General features: G+C 41.9%; 1 protein-coding gene across 1 annotated transcript in view; it reads right to left on the bottom strand.

Moving 5' to 3' along the window:
- The window catches only part of IFT140 (intraflagellar transport 140), a 1386753-nt gene that overhangs the window by 937238 nt on the left and 429015 nt on the right, over positions 1–20500 (bottom strand). The gene's annotated exons all lie outside the window — the stretch shown is intronic.

Below are 20500 nucleotides of genomic sequence, written 5' to 3'. Positions count from 1 at the left end.
GGCGCCACAGGGCTTAAAAATGACTAGGGGTAGCTCTTCTCTAGATCAGTGTTGGCTGGCGTGGAAAAAAAACCTGACATCAGCACGCATGTGTGGTGCCTGTATAGGTACTGGGACATCACTTCTGGCACTGACGACAGACGCAGAGCCGATGGATGCCACCTACCGGTGCGCAGGGGTACTGCTCACAAAAAATCTTCCGGATCCAGACGGACGGTGGGAAAATTCAAAAGGTAAGGAATCTGTGGCTAGAAGTCTCTATCAGATGGAAAAGTTAATTACGGTTGGTTTCCATCTTTTAGGTGGATACTGTATCTACCTGCAGATTCTCTGCCTATTGAATATCCCCAAGAGCCAGACTAGATTCAGAAACTTTTCTTACCTCTCCTATATCATTAGGGAATGCAGGCTCCACCAATGCACAGGAAATAGCAAAGGTGTGATGTCACTGGAGCCATACAGTGGCGACCCTGGGGCACTGACATCAGCTCCCCATCCATTTTCTCACATACTTTGGGGCAGAGATGAGGAAATGACAGATCATTTGTGGAGGTGAAGTGTAACAACTAGGTGAGAACCTTTTTAAAATGGTGGCCTATGACCATCTTTCAGAACAAAAAGGTGGGGTGGATCAATGAAGAATATGCAGGTAGAGTTACTTAAGGAATGTAACTTTTTCTTTTCTAATAGATAAGTCTATCTGCAGTTTCCAAAGCAGACCACCTCCCTCCCAAGTGGTGGGGCTGAAGGAATGGTCAAGAAAGAAACCCTGGAGCGCTAAAAGTGCAAGATTGCCATCTCTTCTCTCTACTAAATCCAAGCAATAATTCTTAGCAAAATTGTTAAGAGATGCCCTGGAAGCTTTGACACAGGTGGTGATTGCCACCGTGATCTCTCACCTAGATTATGCAAACTCGATCTATCTGGGCCTCCCTCAGTACCTTCTGAAACGTCTTCAGATGGTGCAAAACCACGCAGCCAGGCTGATTTTGAGTCAGCCCAGATGGCAATCAGCCACCCCCCTTTTGAAGAAACTTCATTGGCTCACTGTGGCTCAGCGTTGCACCTTCAAAGTTGGCTGCATGATTTTTAAAGCGCTTCATTGTAAAAGTCCTAAATTTATTACGAAATTTATTATGAAGCATGCCCCGTCCCGAAATCTGCGCTCGGCACACCAAGGCCTTCTACAGATACCATCTTTCAAACGCAAACGCTTGGGCGGTTGCAGATTCGGCACATTGGCCCCTCGCTTGTGGAATGCCTTCCCCCCTGAGATCCGGCTATGTCCGGACCTCATGTCATTTAGGAAAACCTTAAAGACCTGGCTCTACCAACAAGTATTTCATTAACTCTGCAGGCTTACAACTCTGACCTCGTCCTTTGTCTTCAATAGCGCCAGGAAACCAATCGGTGTCAGTGCGCTTAATAAATCATTATTAACATAACATAACATAACATGTCCATGTCGCCGCACAACAAAGCCCAGCCACTGGGATTCTTCTGGCCAGCGCCAACATGGAACAATTTGCTCTAGCGGACTAGGCGCAGATTTTCTCAGGGTGGGGTCCCTACTTGGCAAGGGCATAGATAGTCTATATGAGGAGAATAACCCAATGAGATAAAATTCTCTTCTAGCCTGCTTCACACTTTTTGTTTCCTACATACCCCTTGAACAGAACTCATCTTCTTCCTACAGTCAGTGTAGCACTTACAGCCATCTAAGCATTCAGCTGGTATAAAGGCTCTTCTTTAGTGGGATGTGACAGAGGGCAAAAGGGAGGAATGGTAATGGACTGCCCCAGATAAAAAGGGGTCACCACATTATAAAGGAAAGTCACTTTAGTCCTTAGGACCTGCTTGTCCTGGTAGAAGCACATGAAAGGACGGCTAACGAACATTACCTGCTGCTCAGGAACGCCTTTCATCAAAGCAATGGCCAAAAGAAAAACAGCTTTAAAAGTAAGAAGACATAACTGGTGACTGTAAAGAGACTCAAATAGAGCTACCTTCGAAAATGAAAAAGCAAGGTGTAGTGTAGCTCCTATTTTCCCAATAGGCTCTGCGCATTGGAATAGTACCTACAGCAGTAAAGGCCTAGACCAGACGTTAACTAGGTCTAATACTGTCGATACTAGACTTAATTTTTGGGTTTGCCAGCTAAGCTCAGAGTTCGCTAGAAACTTTCTCGAATGTTCAAGGAAGGATTAACTCCCCTGATTAGACAAGAAGGGATTTAGTTTCTGACAACCATAGAACATGACAACTTTGCTCTCCCCTAATCAAGAGTCAATCTCATGAGTCGTGTGAGCACAAGGCAATTATTTTACTCAGTCAGTACGTGCATTCTTAGTCTCATCAGAATGTAGAGAAAAGGAAGAGACGGGCGTGTTCAATAAAAGATGTTATTTATTGATCAGTCTCTTTTCTCGTACAAGAGAAATGGATCGATATTATTGCAATACTTATAGTTAAGTAAAGTGCATACATTAGAAGCAATAGTATAAAATAATACTGTAAAAACATTGATATGGTTTCTGAGCCATATGATGTTTAAAATGATTAAAATATATTTACATACACATATACATTTGACTAAACGTACTCAACTGGTGTTTCTAAATACGCCTACCCCGTGTACCTGACCTAAGTCTAATGCGTGGGCGGGAATAGAAAGTTACAGTTTAAGTTAAGTTTGTTTTTGCCAAGTGAATAACTTAAGAATTCTCTAGGAGGGGTTATTCAGTTCTGTACCTGGAATTTAGGATGGATGAGGAATGGTATCTCTTTCTCTGCTCTCGATATTCCAGGCTGCCTGCGAGGGCTGCCCAGAAGCGCCGGTGCTGGGTCTCTCGGTTTGAGATAGCAGCGCGTCTCTCAGCGCGTCAGGAAGGCGGGGCTGCTGCCTGCGGGGTCTGCTTCTGCTCTCGGCTTCGGCAAGTATGGCTGCTCCGTCTTGTCACCACGCGTGTGTTTGCATAGGGCAAGGTCGGCAATATTTATACCTTAAAGGTGCCGAGATTGACGTAAGGATGGACATAGGTACGTCAATAAAGATGTCATACGACTTGCTCGTTAGCACATTCTTTTGCAAAAGTTCTCTGTGAAATCAAAACAATGGCCGCACGGATTTTCCAGGTTGTCATAGGTTTGATTTGTTATGAGAACGTCGTATGCCTTATCAGGGGCTGGAGGAATGTCGCTTGTCTAATTAGATCTCAAGCGTTATGACCTAATCAGATAACACGTTCCTGTGCCGTAGTGTGACTGCGTCAGATAACGGTATCTGCATCATGGGGGTTTTCTTGCCTCATGGGCTGACTGTTAGTTAACTTGATAGTTAGTTTAACCAGAATAGGGTCAGGAATAGGGGGACTGATTCAGAACCTAAAGAAATACACAACACCCACTCCACGCTAACTATGGTCATATCTACTAATCTATGCATAGTATAACATAGTACAACATACTATAGAGTATAGTGTATACCTTACCACCCCAAAATACATAAATGCATTTCGAAATTTTCAAATATACTGAAAAATTGCAGTCATATATATTGTACGCACTTAAGCTATGAATAAAATGCAAAAGTAAACACGCAATGTAATGCATTATTGCTTTTTGGTATATGAGAAATACACATGAAATGGCTCTTAATATGGCTATACAGAAAGGAAGTTCGAGACCACTTCATCACATAATAAAATATTTGTGAACATACCAGCGGGCAGCTAAAGTCTATATAAAGTATCTAAAATAGAAATCTTAGTTCTCTAGGAATAGTTTCTTACTTTAAGCAGAAGATCAATGTCCCGGGAAAAAAATATATAGAAAAATATTTTAAGGGCTTGCTGAAAAAAGTTGCTGTCCGTGAACTGGATTGTAATTGTTCATGTGACTTTTATTTTTAAAGGTTGAAGGCCGAATTCAGGGAACGCCGTGTGCGAGTTTACTCAAAAGTCTCTATTTCTGTTCCGGAGAGAACATCATATCATTCAGGCTTTCGAAAAAACTGTCAACAGCTTCATGGGAAAGTTCCACTAAGTCGGAAATAGGGGTAACCATGCATTCATGCGCATGATTGTCTCCATTGACATTCTGATTTGCATTGCTGACAGAAGGTCGTACCTGTTCGATGCTGCTTTCATCTTGAACTTCACTACTCTTCAATCGTAGTGGTGAAGATTCCAGGAATGCCGTCATCAGAATTGGCAGCCTTTGAGGGCAGCACAGTGCGTGAACCTTGGTAGGAACCAACAGTGTATCTGCATCCACCGGCGCATCCGATTGTAGCGTCAGACAGGTGTCTAACACGCATTCTTCTCCGCATAGCAGACACCTTAGTACAGGTAAAACACACCTTTGCCACATTGGTCGAAATGATAGAAACCAAGTCATGTTTAGGTCTCTAAGCCGGGAGAGTCCCAGGATTTTTGATATCCGGTCCCGGTATCCAATGGCTAGGATCGTATCTTCCATTGTCGCGAGAGTTTGATCTGTGACATGGGTTGCCATAACGAAAAATAAGGACTAGGAATAGGATTCCTGCAATTAGTCCCAGGATCAGGGGAAGTCCGCCAAAAATCGAATGGACGAAATCTGGAAAAATACCCAGTATGGCTTTGAATGGTGTTAATGCCATCGAAAATACTGTCTTAAATACCTTTGAGACCCCAGTGGTATCAGAAATATTTAAGATTTCGCTCAGGATTTCCGCGAAATGTACGGGGGAATTAGTTGATAATAATGTATGTATCTCTGCAGTCGTCCTTGCGACTTGTAGATCATACGTTTCTTTAGATGACGTGAGCCTTGTAGGCGTCTGAAGAAGCACTGTTTTCATTCTGCTTAAAGTATCTATTCGAATAGAAGTAATTTTCAAACCGGGCCATGCCCTTGCCTCCCTGTCTGGTAAGGAGCTGGGGAACAAAGAACGTCCACAGCACTTGACCTTCGCCGTTGTAGTGACTAGATAAGGAGTCCCGGGCATAAGACTACAACATCTGCGGTCTACAATAAGAATGTAACTCCCATTATAGAGTCTTTGAAAGAATGGTTCTATTTCAGTTGCAGGTGCGCCTTGCTGGTGACATGAAAGGTTGTATGAATTCCCTTCACAGGCTCCATGCAAACTAATACCGTTACACAGAAGCGTGCCGCTTAGTGACATAGCACAATTGTTGCCACTAAGAAACACTTTCTGTCCTTTGTTACTGACACATGCATGTGAATAGGGCAGGTTCCAAGTTGTTTTAAGGTACCCCTTTCCCAATTTCTCGTACATGCCAGCCTGTATATATTTTTGGCAGTATTGAAACCTGAAGGTTGAGATTGGAATATTTATGATTCCGTGGATTATCCATTCACTGACAGGTCGTTCTGACATTGTCATTGGTAATCTTTCTAGTTTTTCAATGCTCAAGATTGTATAATCAGCACCCTTCTGCGCCATACCGATTTGTCTATCAGTAAGGTTAAAGATTTGGAATAGTGACGTTGTGTTGATTAAACGCCAAGGCACATAGCCTGAACGCAGATTTTGTAACGTCCAGCCAAGCTGTACAATAGAGCGCAATTGTGACTGACCATGTTGTAATAACAGTAAGTCTTGCGATAATATATCGATTGCTGAAGACACAATGCTGTCCAATGAAAATATTCTGGAGGACAGAGTCATTAACCCATTGTCCACTACAGAAAGTGATTTTTCCAAATTGATACGGTCAATTTCCCGTATTCTTTCTGCTGTCTCAATTTGAGTAACCTTCCAGGCCTCATTGTATGCTGCATATACAGAGGCTGCTATGAAACGCTTTTGACGCTGTTTGCGTGGTCCCAGTATGAAATCACGCAAGTCAGCACCATCAGTAAGTAAAGTTAGGTGTTGCTTAATTTCAGGCAGTGTGGAAGTTTGTAGCCATTGAAGGCATAATTTGCCCACACTGTAGGTTGTTATTATCCCTGGGTGATGTCTTTGAGGATATCTTGGGTCTGGCCTGGTCATTTTGAAACCCTGTGTTTTATTCAGGAATCTATCTTGACAGTTATTTGTATCTGTGGGCCAGATCAACCATTGTTTCCAATCAGGATGTGTTCTGTTTTGGTTAAGTATATGGCTTATGTCTATTTCTTCATCTGTATCTGAGTTATTGCTAAACATTGTTGGCTTTGGAATAGACAGGTTATTTAAATCTTTGATTTTGGCTAAGCCAAGACAGGTGGTTTGTTGAACAGTGTCATTTAAAAATATCATTTGTTCTGGGATCATGCAGGCTCTAAACAAAGCTTCTATACCCTGTACTTGCCATTCTTTTGTACCCCAAACACTTTTCAAATCAACATTTTTGTCCCAATAATCAAATCCAAAAGTATTCATTTTTTCAAAGAATGACTCTGAATATATCAATTTTGTGTTGGTTATCATGGTTTTCATCCCTGTCTTGTTTGACAATTTGTAATAAAATGTTTCAGCATTAGTTATGTTAAAACCTGAAAAATATGAATATTTGTCATAAACGGTTCTAGAGCTCCCTTTTGGAGGTGTAGCACAATGTTCCCATTGATTATAATTTAAAACATTTCTAGGTTGTGCAGATTTATGCAAGAAATGGTTACCATAATGGTTATAGCAATACATACTATCATAATTTGTAGAACCTTGCAAATAATCATGTTTTGTAAATTTAGCAGACATTACTAAGTCAGACATCATATTGTTTATACTTTCAAAGTCCCAATCATCAGCAAATGAGTTTGGTTTTGCAAAGTCACTCAAGGAGATCTTGATTTGGTGTGGATATTTCAGGATCTCGACCGGACCATAAATTTCATAGTCAGTGTTGTCCCAGGCTACCCCACCAGGTATTGGAATTGCTGTGAAGTTGGCTGAAGAAAGTTCTGAAGAAAGTTCTCGTTTCTCGACGTGTGAAGATGTGTGTGGCTTGAGGACCAAGTTGATGTTCTGACTTGCTGTGTCCATTTTAGCATATTTTCCCTCAATGAAGCGTCCCAAGGTAAATACCATGATGAGCCAAAGTATGAGGATAAATGCACCAAAACCCACCCAAAATTCAATCCATGGAGTAACCAGATATGTTTCTTTCAGTTGTTTCAAAAGTTCCTTAGCTTTGTCTTTAAAGGATTTTGATGATGGCTGTGTCTTTTGTTCGCTGAAACCTTCAGAGGAATCATCGAAGTTGATGAAGTAACCAGATGCAGTTCTGTCAATTGTTCCAATTGGTTCAGGATTTTTGTTTCTTGCATTTTCACTTGGAACTTCATTGTAGATTGGTGTGTCTCTGCTAAATGTCTTTATTTGGGTTTTCAGAGGTCTGAGTTCTATTGCATTGTTGCATAGTCCTTGTTGTTCTTCTTTAGGCGTTTCGAATGTGATGAGCCTCTTTGTTAGGACCTCTGTACTGGTAGCAAACCTTGGTGTTCTGCTACTTATTGGGAGTCCACTTGGCCTACTGTTTGTTATCGGCCACATGTGGTTTTACCAGGTCGATGGATACAACTCGGTTCTCCTTTTTTCCAGCAAGTGGCGGTAGTACAACTGATCTTGTCCCGTTGACAGACAAGATAGGAACTGCTTTTCTGTAAGAAGGCCCAAATTCCTTCTTTACCGCGATCTTCTCCCTGACTAGATCCCCGACTTTTGGAATCCAGACAGGTCTTGCTGGGACAGGTGGTGATTCTTCAGTGGTTGTTGGCTGTTGTTTCAACTGTATGTTGCTCAGGTCTTTTCTTGTTTTGTTTAAGTCCTGCAAAATAGCCAAACGGTCTTTGACATCAAAGGTTTTTTCTATTACCACTGAAGTCTGACTATCAAGGTCAGAGATCAACATCCTAGTTCCGAATAATAATTCGTACGGACTGAATCCCTTCAGAGAATTTCTTGGCAAGTTATTTAGACTACGTTGGACACTTATTAGATGTTTGACCCACCCAGCTCCCGAACCTAATACAATTTAAACCATGAACATTAGATCCTGAGCTAAAGAAAAGTAGTTCAATCAAGATATCAAGTCCCAATTTTTGTGAGTTTTTCCGTTTTATTCTTCTTTTAGTCAGTTCACTTTTATTTTAGTTTATTTTACACGGGGTGTGGTGACTATCCCTTGCCCTCCGAACAATCTCTGGTTATATCACGTTATGTAAATCTATGTGAAACACGATTCCTTATTCATAACAACATCACTTGTGTCACTGGTCACGCAATGGTCTTGTCATTCAGGGTGTCTGCTTTTGACTTTTTATATCTGGACGCGCTATCTGTCCTTGCACAGACTGTTTTCCTTTCTCTTGGTCCATTCTTCTTTCTCTTTTCGGGAATGTTCGAAATGGGTCTAACTGAATTTTTGAATTAATTTTTGCATAAAAACTTTCACCTGCCTGGTTGGCTTGTCAATGAAATGTTCTCAAAACAACTTTGAGATACTTTTTGTGAACTTTGTAACCCTGGTGGTGTATTAAGTAATGGAGTTTTCTCAAGACTACTTGGAGATACTCTTAGTGAAATTTGTGTGTGGTGTAACCTTATAAATAATTTGTATTTTAGGGTTTGAACGAAAGCCACTTTGCTTACTTAATGTGAATAGCAAGTGTTTTTTTGATTCTTGACAACCTCTCTTGAGTGGAATGTAATTATGTATATTTATTGTAATATTTACAGCCCTGACGAAGTCATTTGGTTTTGATGACCTTGACGAAACACGTGTTGGCAGCGGTTGTTTTTGTACGTGTGAAGATTGGATTAACTCTACTAAAAGATCAAAGAAGAATAAAACGGAAAAACTCACAAAAATTGGGACTTGATATCTTGATTGAACTACTTTTCTTTAGCTCAGGATCTAATGTTCATGGTTTAAATTGTACAAACGTGGCCCCTTTGGAGTCACACTTTGTTTGATCCTGGTTGGGTGACCAGTATCTGATCCTTTTGGAGCTTACCAAATAGTGTTTTGCATTAATAATTTTTTCTTTCCAGCGCAAACTTTCCCCACTCACCCGTTCTCCTTTGTGTTGTACCCGAACCTAATACCTTTGCCGTTATAGATTGCTTTATGTCACGGTTTTTTCTTTCAACAATTCCGTTCCCCTCAGGGTGAAATGGACAAGAGTACCGCAATTGCACGCCCATGCTGACCATGGCCTCCTTATAAGCCCGAGAGCTAAAAGCAGGACCATTGTCCGAATGCAGAATGCCAATTGCGTATGTGCCGATAAAGACTCGCAAATCTTTTATAACAGTTCTGGCGTCAGCCGTTCGCTGGGGCCACATCCATATGAATCTCGTGCATGAGTCCACTGCGACCAAGATATATTTATAGTTACCATCCCTTTGTAAGGGACCGCAGTGGTCTAGATAAACACAGGCTAATGGTTTATCCGAGATTAGAAGGGGCGTCTGTGCTGGACGTCTCACAGTTGATACTTTCATTTTTTGACATATTTCACATGCTAGAACATAGTTCCTTGTTTGTCTTCTCATTTGTGGCCACCAGTATCTCTGTTTTAATAATGATACAGTGGCTGAGACGCCAGCATGGGTAGAAGCAAGCCCTTCGTGTGCCGCTATTATCAGTCCTAACCTATGTTCCATGTTTGGAATTGCCCTATCCCCCACTCCAGGGATTCGAGCAAAAGGAACATTGTTTGTATCAGTTATGTATGAGTATTTTACTGGAAAGCCTTTAGGGAGTGGTTCTATCGAATCCTTTTCTGAAGCGCTGACAGCTTGTAATATTTCGCTGTCTATTTTTGTTTTTGACCGGGTGACGGCAGCTACGGAAGCCGTTTGCACAGCTGCCTTCGCGGCCTCATCAGCCAATGAATTCCCTGCAACGTGAACGCCATCACGTTGATGACTCAGTGTATGTATCACGTGAGTCTTTGGTAGTTCTTTTTGTAAAAGAGCTACTTGTTCCCAGAGCATTTTATGCTTGATTGTGCCACCTTTCGCATCCTTGAAACCATTCTGAAGCCAGATCTGCAAGTATTCATTATAAGATTGAACGCAATAATACGAATCGCACACTATGAGCGTGGGGAATTCTCGATCGGTATTTTCAAGCGCCATCTTGAATGCTAGTAATTCAGCTCGCTGAGCTGTACAATCTCCTAGGGATTGTGTTTTAGTGAGGGTTGGTTTAAATTTCCCTTCGTGCCAACGACCTTTAACAATCGCGCACGCAGCACTGTAAGCTTGTTTACCTCCTACTGCGGGTTGTGCTGATCCGTCTGTATATATTATACAGCCGTAGTCATCTAGAGGCAGAATTTCGGTCGGCGGAGGACATTCAAATTCATATTGGAGAAATTCTTGTGTTTTTAAATAAGGATCAAATTCGTACATCACGTCTGTTGCAGCAAGAGAGTTAGCCCATTGTATCCATCTTGGATGGAGTGCTTTAGCATTTGGAATGCTTGCCTTTGTTACCGCCTCTAAGGCTGGTATTGGTGTCACGATTATTATTCGTTTACCTTGTGCCAGGGCTCGTTCTTTTGCTATAGCTGTCTGTGTTGCTGTAAGAATTTTTTCCGTTGGGCTAAATTTCATTTCAGCCTTAGTGTACAAGTGTGATTTGAATGCAATTGGTACCTTTTCTCCCTCATTAGAGGTCAGGTATGTGAATCCGCATTTCCCTGGGATGACTCGGATCACAAGGTTGCGTGTATTATCACGGGTTTCTAATTTTGTCTTAATTAGCATGTCTGTTTGTAAGGATCTCAAAATTTCTGTGTGTGTTTGAGTCCAACTGGATCTTTTAAAGTCTGGTTTAATTAGATCGTAAAGGGGTTTCACCCTTTCTGCGTAATTTGCAATGTATGTTCTTCCGAAATTTAGGAAGCCTAAAATTAACTGTAGGTTTTTTAGTGTTTTAGGAGCTTGGATAACGGCACATTTCTCTAGGAAATTGTCTGCCAGGCTTTTACCTTCACTTGATAGCTCATATCCCAAGAATAGGACCGTCAGATGGGCAATTCTGGACTTTTTGAAGTTGAATTTGTAACCCTCTGCAGCGAAACCAAGTATTATGGTGTTCACTCTTTTCAAGTGAGTCTCCAAGTCATCATCTGTTAAGTAAATGTCATCGACATAAGATAATGCTTCATCATCATATTGTTGTAGTAATTCTGTTACTCTCGCTGAGAATACCCCCGGGCTGTTCTTGTACCCCTGGGCTAACCGACAGAATTGTTTTTGAGTGCCATTTACTGAGAAAGCTGTTAAATATCTGCTCTCTGGTGCTATGTTTTGACAAAAGAATCCATTGGAGATGTCCAAGGTTGTTTTGTATTTTTTGCGCACTATGTTATTCATTAGTGCAGCACTGTGTGAGTTTTGCACTGCAAAAGTTTTGCAACATGTGTTAAGGTGTCGGTAATCCAAAACTAGGCGATATGAATTGTCTGGTTTGGAGACCGGAAACAAAGGATTGTTCATTTGTGAGGTGCAAGTTTCAATCACCCCCTGGTATTCTAGCTGATCTAGTATTTCATTTACTTGTTTTTTAGCTTCTTGCTTAATTGGGTACTGCCTTTGTGCAGTTGGTTGTGATTTTAACTGGATTTTGTGAGGAGGAGAATCCTCATCCCATCCTACATGATTTTTATATAAAGCAGGTGCTAAGGCCACTGCCCACTTTCTAGCAAGTGTATATTTTTTATGAATCGGCATTTGATTCGAGAAGGCAGGCATAATTACTTCTTCGCCATGAGGGCACTCCCTGACAAACTCTGGTGGCCAGTCTTTTTCAGCTAGAAGTATGTCATAACCCTTGGAGAGGTTATCCCAAAATAGTCCCCTTATTTTCCTAGTCTTATCTCCCTCTATACGTAATGTTATCTCGTATATTTTGTGGGGCTTGCTAACTCTGGTATCTGCAGTTTCCACTTGAAGGTATTCATTCGTGTCCACTGTCTCCAGATGATTCATAAGGACTTTGCGAGCTATGCTCACCTCTGCTGCGCTGTCTAGCATTGTCTGAGCCCATTCTCCGTTTTTCAGTTGTGTCCTCAGTATTCTCGGCATTGTTAACTACCTTGATACTAGCTACCTTCTTTTTTGGAAATTGTGATTTCTTTTTCAGTTGAGCAGGTTCCTTGTCTTTGGACTTGGCGTGCTCTTCTGATCGTCCTCTTCTTTCCGATTTCTGCGAGGAATTCTGAAAAGATTGAGAGGGACGTGTATCAATGTCTTGATATCTATCAGGTTTTTTAATATTATCCCTATTTCTAAGGTTATATCTATTCCCAGAGGGTTCACTCTGGGGTGATCTTTGTCTCGGGTTTGGAGATTTCTCTCTTCGCCTAGGAGACCTTCCTCTGGACTGGAATTTCTTTTCTTTAGGATTGGATTGTTTGTTTCCATCCCAGTTCTTTTTTGGTGAATTATTATTATTGTTAAAAAACATTTTTTCTGGACTTGTAGTCAGTTGCGGTTTTACTGGTATTCCACCTAGACTATCTCTGCCTAGTTCTTCATAGGATTTTTCTATGATTCTGGCAATTTCAGCTGGTTGGTCTGCTATATCTGTCTCTTTTAACCTCTGGCGGATCGCCACGTTTGCTGCTTCACCTTTTATGTTGGCTAGTAATATAGCCGAGACCTGCTTGAAGTCTTTCAGTAATTTCATACCAAGAGTTAAAGCAGGTTCTGGACCGTATTCATCTTGAATTTGTTTTAGCACATCTGGTATCACCGAAATGGATGGAACACCGTGCGTTTTTGTATAGATGGAAGCAAAGACTGTACCCCAAGTGTCACAGTCCTCAATGTGTGGTGCGATTCCCATTGGGAGACATATAGTCAGAATCCTGTGTTTTTCTAATGGGGTGGTGTCAGGAAACACCGCCTCTATTTGGGTAATTTTCTGTGCCAACCAGAATGGTATTTGTTCCCGTTTAGCTGGAACTTTACCTAGGCAGGATTGGATGTTCTGTGGTGTAATTTTATTTGTGTTCCCCTGGTGAGGGTTCAGCTGTGGTAGTTTAATCGCTGGCTGAATTGTTGAAGTCCGCATTACATACTGAACTAATTGTCTATGAATTTTTAGTAGTTGTTTTAGCTGTATTAACAGCTCTGCTGCAGGCATTCTTTCGATGTCTGGATGTGGTGTGTATCCGGCTAGGACCGGCCACGTTGCTCCTGGTCTTCCTAAAGGACCGAGCCTTGTAATGTGATTGTTATGTTTTAGGGCGCCATCAAATAAGAGCAAATGCTCTTGGAATTTGAGTGGTACTTCCACCTCCTCGAAAGGAGTGTACTCATTAGGAGGTTCCTCTACTTTGTAATAGTGGAAGTACTTTGTTACAGCATTTGCTGCTGGAAAATGTATCCATGTATAGTATACCTCTGTCTGCCGATATTCGTGTGCCTCAATTACGAATATGACTGTGCCACCTCTAGGTGTCAGTCCATTTTCTATAAGTTTTAAGGTTATAGATCTCCTTTTGGCGACCTGGATGAGTATTATATCCGGGTCTGCTGTTTGCATGGTAGCATCAGCATCTGCTATTTCAGTAGCTAATCTAATTGCCTCTCTTTCATCATCACTCTCTGCCATTTTACAGAAAGGATGGTATTATGTTTGTTTGCAGATCAGGTTTCTTATGGAAACAGAGATTAGATGCACAATATTCTGGAACTGTTTTATCCTTCAATGTTGACTAGACCAAGAACCATACATAGGAGTTCCCTCCTGCGAGGTTTTGGAGGATATAATAACCTTTCACCCACTCCAGACGTCTTTGGAGTATTTGGAAAAAGGGGTCTGAGTGAGAAAGCACGACTGAGTTACTCTAAATGTCTTACGTTAGTTTTATCGCCCTTTCCAAACGCGTTGGGCGCCATGTAGTGTAGCTCCTATTTTCCCAATAGGCTCTGCGCATTGGAATAGTACCTACAGCAGTAAAGGCCTAGACCAGACGTTAACTAGGTCTACTACTGTCGATACTAGACTTAATTTTTGGGTTTGCCAGCTAAGCTCAGAGTTCGCTAGAAACTTTCTCGAATGTTCAAGGAAGGATTAACTCCCCTGATTAGACAAGAAGGGATTTAGTTTCTGACAACCATAGAACATGACAACTTTGCTCTCCCCTAATCAAGAGTCAATCTCATGAGTCGTGTGAGCACAAGGCAATTATTTTACTCAGTCAGTACGTGCATTCTTAGTCTCATCAGAATGTAGAGAAAAGGAAGAGACGGGCGTGTTCAATAAAAGATGTTATTTATTGATCAGTCTCTTTTCTCGTACAAGAGAAATGGATCGATATTATTGCAATACTTATAGTTAAGTAAAGTGCATACATTAGAAGCAATAGTATAAAATAATACTGTAAAAACATTGATATGGTTTCTGAGCCATATGATGTTTAAAATGATTAAAATATATTTACATACACATATACATTTGACTAAACGTACTCAACTGGTGTTTCTAAATACGCCTACCCCGTGTACCTGACCTAAGTCTAATGCGTGGGCGGGAATAGAAAGTTACAGTTTAAGTTAAGTTTGTTTTTGCCAAGTGAATAACTTAAGAATTCTCTAGGAGGGGTTATTCAGTTCTGTACCTGGAATTTAGGATGGATGAGGAATGGTATCTCTTTCTCTGCTCTCGATATTCCAGGCTGCCTGCGAGGGCTGCCCAGAAGCGCCGGTGCTGGGTCTCTCGGTTTGAGATAGCAGCGCGTCTCTCAGCGCGTCAGGAAGGCGGGGCTGCTGCCTGCGGGGTCTGCTTCTGCTCTCGGCTTCGGCAAGTATGGCTGCTCCGTCTTGTCACCACGCGTGTGTTTGCATAGGGCAAGGTCGGCAATATTTATACCTTAAAGGTGCCGAGATTGACGTAAGGATGGACATAGGTACGTCAATAAAGATGTCATACGACTTGCTCGTTAGCACATTCTTTTGCAAAAGTTCTCTGTGAAATCAAAACAATGGCCGCACGGATTTTCCAGGTTGTCATAGGTTTGATTTGTTATGAGAACGTCGTATGCCTTATCAGGGGCTGGAGGAATGTCGCTTGTCTAATTAGATCTCAAGCGTTATGACCTAATCAGATAACACGTTCCTGTGCCGTAGTGTGACTGCGTCAGATAACGGTATCTGCATCATGGGGGTTTTCTTGCCTCATGGGCTGACTGTTAGTTAACTTGATAGTTAGTTTAACCAGAATAGGGTCAGGAATAGGGGGACTGATTCAGAACCTATAGAAATACACGACAAAGGTTGAAATCCTGTTGGGGCATGACAAATAGTGTAAGAGGAAACTTGTTTGGTAAGTCCCTTCCAGACACAGATCACGATCATGGACTTAAATAAGAACAATGAACAAACTAAAGCAGCCAGGGAACCCATTGCCGCACTACTTGAATTAATCACTGTAACAATACTCCCACGTTGCCCACCTCTAATGGCCAGCTGCTTATTGACCATACATCCAACAATTTTTTGCACCTAAAAAGAGAGGCAACGAACAAAACTGAGTACAGAGTAATAGTTCGCCACACACTTGTAAGGCGCAAAAAGCAATATTCCATTAAAAATAATGACGTTGGATCCTCTACCGTGGTCATACCACAGTAGAGGATTATGGGATGCAACTTTGTTTATGCTGTACATGGTGCTTGTAAGAATTAACCGCGGGCAGCGGTACCGTGTATTGTTGGACTCTAAGATGAGTAAGACTAGCATAATGGAACGTTTTAGGTAAAGCATACCTATAGGCGGCAATGGTTAATAGCAGTTATTTTTCTTGGAATATTGGTTTTTGCGCCTTATGAGTGTGTGGAGAACTAGTGGATTATTATCTTCCCTGAGGAAGCCTTTGTAAAGTGAAAGGTGTTGGCTGCATGTTCGTAGTGTGGTTCACAAAACTACATAAAGAAGAAAATACTAGCACTTTGACAAGGACCTATGAGTTGTGATTTATGTTAACTGTTACTCCATACTCAGTTGTGTTCATTGCCTCTCTTTTTTGTGCATAACATACTTGAATAAGAATAGCTGATGTAGAAGGCAGATAAACACTGACTAACAGGGTAGCAATTTGTCTCTTGACGGTGCCCACTGCCCAACCTTACAAGGGTACTGACAGAGCAAAACATGGTTTCATGTGTGCTTTCAAAGGCTCTTAGTTCTATTCTGCAAAACACGCAACAAACTTATTGCACCTTCCAGAGTGGATTGATTTTGGGAAGGTTTATTGAGATGACAATTTCGGACATGAAGATGGAGGATTAGGAGACTGGGATGCAGAACCTCTCCCTCTGACTGACAGAAGGTCCGGGCTCCAACGTTCAAGGAGTGGAGGACACAGGTAATGTCTCATAGGTCTCCAGTATAGGGTGATCAATATTACCCAGTCCCCAATACAGAGGTAGCGTGCCAGGGACCCCATCCCCCGGAAAGCTGGTGATTCCTGCCCAGGAGAGTCCAGGCATGCCCTGTTCCACACCCCCTGGGAAGAGAACACAACCTTGTTCCCACTCGGGAGGGAGCAGCGAAAAATGGTGTTCCCACACGGGTGGTAGCAAAGTCATTGACCTGGCTCCCGCCAGCACACAGTAGGTGGTGGCTGGGGAGCCGGCTGAGGACGCAGGGCCTAACAAAAGTTGGCTTAAGATGTGGCTGGCTCCTGCCAGGGGAGCTGTGGAGCTCTCCCTGAAGTGCTTAACAAAAATTAAGATGTGGGTGTCCCAGGTGGGCATTTCTTATTACTGCTCCAGTATGAAGCGCCCCATAATGCCCTGCCTGAGCTTGTTTAGATTCTTCAGATCCTGGTGGTGGTCCTAGGAAGGGTACCACCAAGCATTTTTATCATTATTGTAAGGCCTGCAGGGAGAGCAGCAGCTCCCATTAACATAAAAACACAGTAAAACTTCTGAATCATAAAATATATGACTGCAGGAGAGCTTTATATATATCTGAAGCTCAATGTCCTTCAGCTCAAGAGCAGGACACCCTAGCGGTTAGGTTCATGGCTGTATTTTTTTTTTTTATATAATATTTTTATTGGTATTTACACATTACATAGTGCCAACGAACACATACAACAATTAACATTTATCCGTTTTCACCGTTGTTCGAGTGTGGCCGAGGTGGTTGATTTATCTGTCTTTTGCTTGTCGGTTCCACCTAGCCTACTTCACATCTAACACAAGGAACATTTAGTGTGTTGCGAGGGGAGGCGTGTCTCGTTGGTACATAAAACATAAAAGGTAATGGTGGTTACTTGGCTACAGAGCTCAGAATCCCTTGGTCTTGGCCGGTTATTAGGCCTGCAATCGTTGTCTATGGGGGTTTGTAGGTGTCCAGAAATTTGTCCAGCCTCGACCACATCCCTCTGTTGGGGTACCTCCATGGTGTGTGTCTAAGTGCCATGCTATCTGCCCCTCTGAGAAAGGTCACCCAGTTTAGCCACTCTTTAAAAGTTGCTTTGGAGGTGTCCTTCAATTTGGTTAGTAGTATTTTGACTGCCGTGGTGAGAAGGAAAACCAGCAGATTCCTGTCATCATTTGTGGCTAAGTCCGGTGTACTATGCGCTGTGATAGTTGTGGCAAATGTTTGTTTTAAGCTGCATTCTAGGGTTTTGTTTTTGAAGTCGAGCACCTTATTCCAGAAGTTTTTGACCTTAGTGCAGTGAAAGATTAGGTGTGCTAGGTCCCCCCTTTCCAAACCGCAGTTCCAACAGGAATCGCTATCTCTTAGGCCTATCGAAGCAAGGCGGGCTGGTGTCCAATGTGCCTGGTGGAGTAACCAAAATTTGGTTTGTTCCAGCACGGGGGATGTCATATTTGTTGATGGGGAGGCCCAAAGGGATTCTAGCTCCTTTTCCGTAAGTTTGGAGCCAATTTGGGTTTCCCAGTAGTTGGTATTTTTGGCGTTGAGCTTGGTGGATAAAGGGCGGAGGAGTTTGTATAGGTTTGAGATTTGATGGCCTGCCTTGTTAATGGTATCAATGTATTGAAAGATTGATGGTCTGTGTTTGGCTAGTTTTGACATTGTTAGGGCTGTTTTGATTGCCAGGAAATTATATAGCTCTATATCAGGGAGGTCATGTTTTGTTTTCAGGCTGTTGAATGTGTATGGTTTTCCATCAATCTCGAGTTGAGCTGGAAATGCAATTCCTATTCTCCTCCATGACTCTATGTTGAGTGTCTTTCCCTTGTATTTGATCTTGGGGTTTACCCAGAGTGTTTCCCAGTATGAGTTCTTTATACTGTTTTCGAGTTTCTGATCTACTTTGAGCAGCGCATACTTTGTGATCTTAAAGATCGGGTTGTTCCCAAGTGCTTGTTTGTTGGAAGTGAGGAGTGTTAGTGGACTTGTGTTATTTAGGAGGGCCTCCTCCAGGGTGAGCCATGTCGGCGTGTATTGCTGTTTCGGGTGTACCCAGTGCATCCCCTGTCTGGCTATGAAGGCTAGTTGGAATGTTCTAAGGTCAGCCACGTTAAGGCCCCCTAGTTTCTTCTCTAGTCTCAGTTTTCGGAGACCTATTCTGGGTTTCTTATCCCTCCAAATAAATTTGTTTAGCATTTGGTCTATTTTCCAGTGAAAGTCGTCTGTGAGAGCCAACGGAAGCATGCTTGCCAGATAATTAGCTATGGGCGTGATCATCATCTTGACAGTGTTGATTCTGCCCCACCAAGTAATGAATCTGGGTGACCAGGTTTCCAGTAATACCTTAATCTTTTCTAGAGTTGTTTTTTCATTTTGTTCTAGGGTGCTTCTTAGGGTTCTCCCAAATTGGATACCCAGGTATTTGACATATCCCGGTTGCCAAGACAGCCCCGAGGTCCCCACTGCCTCTCTGGTTGTGTGTAATTTGAGGGGCATGCAATTTGATTTGTCCCTATTGAGTTTGTACCCTGAGTGTTTGGCGTATATTTCAATTGTTTGCATGAGTGCTGGTATGGACTGGTCTGGTTTCTCCGTTAGTATGAGTAAGTCATCCGTGTAGGCAGCAAGTTTGACTGTGGTGTTGTTGATCGTAATACCCGCTATATCCCTGCTCTCCAGAATGTCTCTAATCAATGGTTCGAGTGCTAATAGGAACAGTAGTGGGGATAGCGGGCAGCCCTGTTATGTCCCTCTTTCCAGGTTGAATTGGGCTGAGGTATTACCGTTAATAGCTATCTGTGTTTTAGGGTTTTTGTACAGTGCCATGACTTTCTTTGGGTATCCTTTGCCTAGGTTGTATGGCTGCATGCATTTCTCTAGGAAGTATAATTGAGGAAAGCAAGGACCCCCTGAACCATGAACAGTATGTTTCCTAGGACAGGGGTAAACTGAAAAATATCACTCCTAGGCAATCTAGAATGTCAGACTCAAGATAGACTCAAAAGTCTCAATTTTGTCTCCGACGCACGTAAATGACGATTTATTTATCATCTGCATTTGAGGTCCCTGTATTCATTAAGGTTGCTGTGTTTTAGATATGAGTACTCAGACATTATTGTATTCATAGTATGCATTTATGAGAAGTACACATTTATAGCTATATATATGTATATATGGTATGTGCATTTGCTAAATAAGATTGTATTTAGATAAGTTACGTTTTTAATAGATTGGGATTTTAATGAAATTGGCTAACAAATTCTGTGATTTTAAATCATGTATTTTATTAACTTACAGAGTTTATTGTGGCTATTACTGAAGAAGGCGTTTTGTACGCCGAAACGCGCGTCGGAGACAGAATTAAGACTTAATTACCACTTTTTTAATGTTTATTGTTTATGATTGCACATAGAGTATTGAATTGTATTGTAATGTATTATGCAATTTCCATTGTGGATTTTTTTTTAATTATTAAAATTTGTATATATTTTGCACTTATCGTTGTTTAATTTTTCATATATTGCATACTGTTTTATTTTATTATCTATCTTGAGTCTGACATTCTAGATTGCCTATGAGTGATAGTTTTCAAACAGTTTTTCTCTAGGAAGTGCCAGGATACTCTGTCGAAGGCCTTTTCTGCATCTAGCGTGATTGCTACCGCTGAGTCGAATGATTTTGAGGAGTGCTCTATGACCTGGCAGAGGAGTCTTGTGTTGTCGTGAGACATTCGTGATTTCATATAGCCAACATGAGTATTTCCGATGAGTTGTGGTAGGATTTTGTTTAGTCTCGTGGCTAGCACTTTGGCATATAACTTGCAGTGTAGGTTTATTAACGAGATGGGGCGGTAGTTTTTGGGCCATTGTGGTACTTTGCCTTCTTTGGGTATGACAATTATGTTAGCTTGAGACATGCTTTCCGTTACTACCCCCTCCTTGGCGCAGTGGTTAAAGGTTTTAGTCCGGATTGAGAGAAGGTGTTCTTGGAACGTTTTGTAGAAGGGTGCTGTGTATCCACCTGGACCTGGAGCTTTATTGTCTTTGCTACATCTGACATATTCAGTCAGAAGACGCTTCCGTGGAATTTCATCTAATTACAGCAATATTAATAGCTCGAGATGCCAAGCGTTTTCAGGTAAACATGGCAAAT

The sequence above is a fragment of the Lissotriton helveticus genome, chromosome 10, assembly GCF_964261635.1.
Source record: "Lissotriton helveticus chromosome 10, aLisHel1.1, whole genome shotgun sequence".
NCBI lineage: Eukaryota > Metazoa > Chordata > Amphibia > Caudata > Salamandridae > Lissotriton > Lissotriton helveticus.
The sequence above is the reverse complement of the archived record's forward strand: the minus strand, read 5'-3'. Positions and strand labels throughout refer to the sequence as shown.